The following is a 6,304-nucleotide window of genomic DNA, read 5'->3' on the forward strand; positions in this document are numbered from 1 at the left end:
GATGATTAGCCGTGTGGTGACAGCGCATATGGATTTGTTTTCATCCAAGAGGATCATACAGCTTGCCATGGAAGGAGGTAACACATGGTTGGAAGAAGGCAGTAGGAAAGCAGAAGTTTAGAAGCGACAAAGCATCTCCAGACGCTTATCTGAAATTCCCACCAATGAATTACATAAGTATCTCTATCTTATTTTATATTTTATTTATATTTTAATTATCAAAACCTCATAACCATTTGAATCTGCCTAACTGAGATTTACAAGGATGACCATAGCTTGCTTCAAGCCGACAATCTCCGTGGGATCAACCCTTACTCACGTAAGGTTTATTACATGGACGACCCAGTGCACTTGCTGGTTAGTTGTGCGAAGTTGTGAAAAAGAGTTGAGATTACAATTGTGCGTACCAAGTTGTTGGCGCCATTGAGATCACAATTTCGTGCACCAAGTTTTTGGTGCCGTTGCCGGAGATTGTTCGAGTTTGGACAACTGACGGTTCATCTTATTTCTCAGATTAGTTAATTTTATTTTAATTTTAAGCTTTTTGTTTTTTTATTCTTTTTATTTTCAAAAAAAAATTTTTCAAAAAATTTTCAAAATTTTTTTTTAATAATAATAAAATTATATGTTCTTCAGAGATTTTTAAGAACGAATTCTAGAGTTTCATGAGATATGTTGAATCCTGGCTGGCTGTAAGCCATGTCTTATTTTTTGGACCGAGGTTTCACTTATCCTTAGAAGAGCTTCTTTGTCTTTCTCATCGCTGTTTTTTGTAATCTTTTGCTGAAGCTTGGCTGGCCATTGGCCATGTCTAAATTTTTGGACCGAAGCTTTCACATAAAGCTTGGCTGGCTATTAAGCCATGTCTAAAATTTTGGACCGAAACTTTAGACTAACATTGCATGATTCTTGAAGTTCTTATTAAAAATTTTAAAATCCTTATTTTTCTTTTCCAAATTAATTTTCGAAAAATCCAAAAAAAAAATTAATAAAATCATAAAAACCAAAAATTTTATGTTTCTTGTTTGAGTATTGTGTCAAATTTTAAGTTTGGTGTCTTGCATGTTTTTCTTTTCTTAAAAAAAATTTCAAAAATAAGTTCTTGATGTTCATCATGATCTTCAAAGTGTTCTTGGTGTTCATCTTGACATTCAAAGTGTTCTTGCATGCATTTTTATTTTGATCTTAAATTTTTATGTTTTGTTTCATTTTTGTGTTTTCTCTCTCATCATAAAAAATTAAAAATAAAAAAATATCTTTTCCTTATTTTGCTCATAAATTTCAAAATTTTGAATTGATTTAGTCAAAAGTTTTAAAATTTGATTGTTTCTTGTTAGTCAAGTCAAAATTTCAAATTTCAAATTCTATCTTTTTCAAATCTTTTTCAAAAATCAAATCTTTTTCATTTTTTATTTATTTTCAAAAATTTTCAAAATTAATTTTCAAAATCTTTTTCTTATTTTTATTTCATATTTTCGAAATTAATGCTAACATTTAATGTTTATATTCAAAAATTTTCAAGTTGTTACTTGCCTGTTAAGAAAGGTTCAAGCTTTAAATTCTAAAAAACATATCCTTTAGTTTCTTATTAGTCAAGTAATCAACTTTAATTTCAAAAATAAAATCTTTTTAACTTCCTTTTCAATTTTTTTTTAAAACAAAATTTCAATCATATATTTTTCAAAATATATTTCAAAAATTCTGTTCTAACTTCTTATCTTTTCAAAATTTATTTTCAAATCTTTTTCAATTAACCACTTAACTTTTTGTTTGATTTTAAAAGTTTTCTATTTCAATCATATCTTTTTCCAAACCACCTAACTATTCTTCTCTCTCCAATTTTTGAAAATCACTAACACTTTTTCAAAAATCTTTTTAACTAATCAATTTAATTCGTTTTCAAATTTTATTTTATTTCTTATCTTAAAATTCGAATACTAACCAATAATTAAAATAAAAACAAAAATATTTTCCTTTTATTTTAATCTAAAATTCGAATTCTCTCTCTCATCTCTTTCTATTTATTTATTTATTTACTAACATTTCTCTTCTTCTTATAATTCGAACCCTCTCTCCCTCTCTGTGTTCGAATTCTTCATCTTCTCTCTTCTTCATTCTACTCTTCTATTCTTCTATTCACATAAAGAAATCTCTATACTGTGACATAGAGGATTCCTATTCTTTTTTGTTTTCTTCTTTTTCATATGAGCAGGAGCAAGGATAAGAACATTCTTGTTGAAGTTGATCCGGAACCTGAAAGGACTCTAAAGAGGAAGCTAAGAGAAGCTAAAATACAACACTCTGGAGAGGACCTGACAGAATTTTTCAAAAAAGAAGAAGAGATGGCCGAACCCAACAACAATGGTAGAGATGCAAGGTAGATGCTTGGTGACTTTATTGCACCCTCTTCTGACTTGTGTGGAAGGAGCATCTCAATTCCTGCAATTGGAGCAAACAACATTGACCTTAAGCGTCAATTAGTTTCTCTGATGCAGCAGAATTGCAAGTTTCATGGACTTCCTTTGGAAGATCCTCATCAGTTTTTAGCTGAATTCTTGCAAATCTGTGACACTGTTAAGACCAATGGGGTTAATCTTGAGGTCTACAGACTTATGCTTTTCCCCTTTACTGTAAGAGACAGAGCTATGGTTGGACTCACAACCTAAAGAGAGCCTGAACTCTTGGGAAAAGTTGGTCAATGCTTTCTTAGCCAAATTCTTTCCACCTTAGAAGTTGAGCAAGATTAGAGTGGAAGTCCAAACCTTCAGACAGAAGGAAGGTGAATCCCTCTATGAAGCTTGGGAAAGATACAAGCAATTGATCAGAAGGTGTCCTTCTGACATGTTTTCAGAATGGAGCATCATATGTATATTCTATGATGGTCTGTCTGAATTGTCCAAGATGTCATTTGACCACTCTGCTGGAGGATCTCTTCATCTGAAGAAGACGCCTGCAGAAGCCTAGGAACTCATTGAAATGGTTGCAAATAACCAGTTCATGTACACTTCTGAAAGGAATCCTGTGAATAATGGGACAACTCAGAAGAAAGGAGTTCTTGAGATTGATACTCTGAATGCCATATTGGCTCAGAATAAAATATTGACTCAGCAAGTCAATATGATTTCTCAGAGTCTATTTGGAATGCAAGCTGCATCAGGCAGTACTAAGGAGGCTTCTTCTGAAGAAGAAGCCTATGACCCTAAGAATCCTGCAATGGCAGAGGTGAATTACATGGGAGAATCCTATGGAAACACCTACAATCCTTCATGGAGGAATCATCCTAATCTCTCAAGGAAGGATCAACAGAAGCCTAATCAAGGCTTCAATAATAACAATAGTGGGAGAAACAGGTTTGGGAATAGCAAACCTTTTCCATCATCTTCTCAGCAACAGACAGAAAATTTTAAGCAGAGCCACTCTGACTTAGCAACTGTAGTCTCTGATCTATCTAAAACCACTCTCTGTTTCATGACTGAAGCAAGGTCCTCCATTAGAAATTTGGAGGCACAAGTGGGTCAGCTGAGTAAAAGAGTTACTGAACTCCCTCCTAGTACTCTCCCAAGCAATACAGAAGAGAATCCAAAAAGAGAGTGCAAGGCCATAAATATAACCAACATGGCCGAATGCAAGGAGGAAGAAAAGGCAGAAATTTCCAGTAAGGAAGACCTCAATGGACGTCTACTGGCCTCCAAGGAGTTCCCTAATAAGGAACCAAAGGAATCTGAGGCTCATATAGAGACCATAGAGATTCCACTGAACTTACTGTTGCCATTCATGAGCTCTGATGAGTATTCTTCCTCTGAAGAGGATGAAGACATTATTGAAGAGCAAGTTGCTCAATATCTAGGAGTAATCATGAAGCTGAATGCCAAGTTATTTGATAATGAGACTTGGGAAGATGAACCTCCATTGCTTATCAATGAAATAAATAATCTGGTTCAACTGAAATTACCTCAGAAGAAAGTGGATCCTGGAAAGTTCTTAATACCTTGTACCATTGGCACCATGAGCTTTAAGAAGGCTTTGTGTGACCTGGGGTCAAGTATAAACCTCATTCCCCTTTCTGTAATGGAGAAACTAGGGATCTTTGAGGTGCAAGATGCAAGAATCTCACTAGAGATGGCAGACAATTCAAGGAAACAGGCTTATGGACTTGTAGAGGATGTCTTAGTGAAGGTTGAAGGCTATTACATCCCTGCTGACTTGATAATCCTAGAGACTGGGAAGGATGAAGATGAATCCATCTTCCTTGGAAGACCCTTCCTAGCCACAGCAAGAGCTGTGATTGATGTGGACAGAGGAGAGCTAGTCCTTCAATTAAATGAGGTCTACTTTGTGTTTAAGACTCAAGGATCTTCTTCTGTAACCATGGAGAGGAAGCATGAAAAGCTTCTCTCAATACAGAGTCAAACAAAGCCCCCACACTCAACTTCTAAGTTTGGTGTTGGGAGGCCAACATCAAGCTCTGAGTCTCTGTGAAAGCTCTCTAAGAGCTTCATTGTCAAGCTACCGACATTAAAGAAGCGCTTGTTAGGAGGCAACCTAATGCTATTTAATTATATTTATTTATTTTCCATTGTTATTTTATGTTTTCTTTAGGTTGATGATCATGTGAAGTCACAAAAACAACTGAAAAATCAAAAATAGAATGAAAAATAGCATTAAAAGCAGCACACCCTGGAGGACAGGCTTACTGGCGTTTAAACGCCAGTAAGGATAGCAGAATGGGCATTTAACGCCTAGCCTGGCAGCATTCTGGGCGTTAAATGCCAAAATGGGCAGCACTCTGGGCGTTTAACGCCAGAAAGGGCTGTCTGGCACAGGCTGGCGTTAAACGCCAGAAATGGGCATCTGGCTGGCGTTTAACGCCAGAAATGGGCAGCAGAATGGCGTTTAACGCCAGGAAAGGTAGTGGAACTGGCGTTTAACGCCAGAAAAAGTAGCAGAGCTGGCGTTAAATGCCAGAATTGGCACAGAATGGGCGTTTGAACGCCAGAATGGTGCATGGACTCAAATTCCTTGACACCTCGGGATCTGTGGACCCCACAGGATCCCCACCTCTCCTTCTCTCCTCTTCACACCTTTCCATAACACTCTTCCCCAAACACCATTGACCAATCACCTTAATACCTCTTCCCCAAATAACCTTCACCTATCAAATCCTACCCTCTTCCCCACAACCTCTTCACCACTCACATCCATCCATCATTAAACCCCACCTATCTCACCATTCAAATTCAAACCATTTCCCTCCCAAACCCACCCACACATGGCCGAATATCCTCTCTCCCTTACCCTATAAATACCCCTCCTTACCACCTTCATTTTCACATAACATACACAATACTACCCCCTTGGCCGAACCCTCTTTTCACCTCCATCTCCTTCATTTCTTTTTCTTCTACTCCCTTCTTTCTTCTTTCGCTCGAGGATGAGCAAATCTTCTAAATTTGGTGTGGGAAAAGCTAAAGCTTTTTATTTTTCCATAACCACTAATGGCACCTAAGGCCAGAGAAACCTCTAGAAAGAGGAAAGGAAAGGCAATTGCTTCTACCTCCGAGTCATGGGAGATGGAGATATTCATCTCAAAGGTCCATCAATACCACTTCTATGTAGTTGTGGCCAAGAAAATGGTGATCCCCGAGGTCCCTTTTAAACTCAAAAAGAGTGAATATCCGGAGATCCGACATGAGATTCGAAGAAGAGGTTGGGAAATTCTCACCAACCCCATTCAACAAGTCGGGATCTTAATAGTTCAAGAATTCTATGCTAATGCATGGATCACTAGAAACCATGACCAAGGTGTGAACCCGAACCCAAAGAATTGGCTCACAATGGTTCGGGGGAACTACTTGGATTTTAGTTCGGAAAATGTGAGGTTAGCATTCAACTTGCCAATGATGCAAGGAGATCCTCACCCTTTCACTAGAAGGGTCAACTTTGATCAAAGGTTGGACCAATTCCTCTTGGACATTTGTGTGGAAGGTGCTCAATGGAAGAGAGATGCAAGAGGCAAGCCGGTTCAACTAAGAAGGCTTGACCTCAAACCCGTGGCTAGGGGATGGTTGGAGTTCATCTAACGCTCTATAATTCCTACTAGCAACCGGTCTAAAGTTACTGTAGACCGGGCCATCATGATCCATAGTATCATGAATGGAGAGGAAGTAGAAGTTCATGAGAACATTTCCTTAGAACTCTACAAGGTGGCGGACAAGTCCTCTACTTTGGCAAGGTTAGCCTTCCCTCATCTCATTTGTCACCTCTGCAATTCAGCTGGAATTGTCATAGAGGAAGACATCCTCAT

The 6,304-nt window shown here is 37.5% G+C and overlaps 1 non-coding gene across 1 annotated transcript; it reads right to left on the reverse strand.

Annotated features, from left to right (window-relative positions):
* Nucleotides 1-2,739: 2,739 nt before the first annotated feature.
* LOC112731345 (small nucleolar RNA R71) lies at nucleotides 2,740-2,846 on the reverse strand. Its single transcript, XR_003167127.1, has one exon. It is a non-coding gene; the product is annotated as a small nucleolar RNA R71 (small nucleolar RNA).
* Nucleotides 2,847-6,304: the final 3,458 nt, after the last annotated feature.

Source organism: Arachis hypogaea, chromosome 12 (assembly GCF_003086295.3).
Source record: "Arachis hypogaea cultivar Tifrunner chromosome 12, arahy.Tifrunner.gnm2.J5K5, whole genome shotgun sequence".
Lineage (NCBI taxonomy): Eukaryota > Viridiplantae > Streptophyta > Magnoliopsida > Fabales > Fabaceae > Arachis > Arachis hypogaea.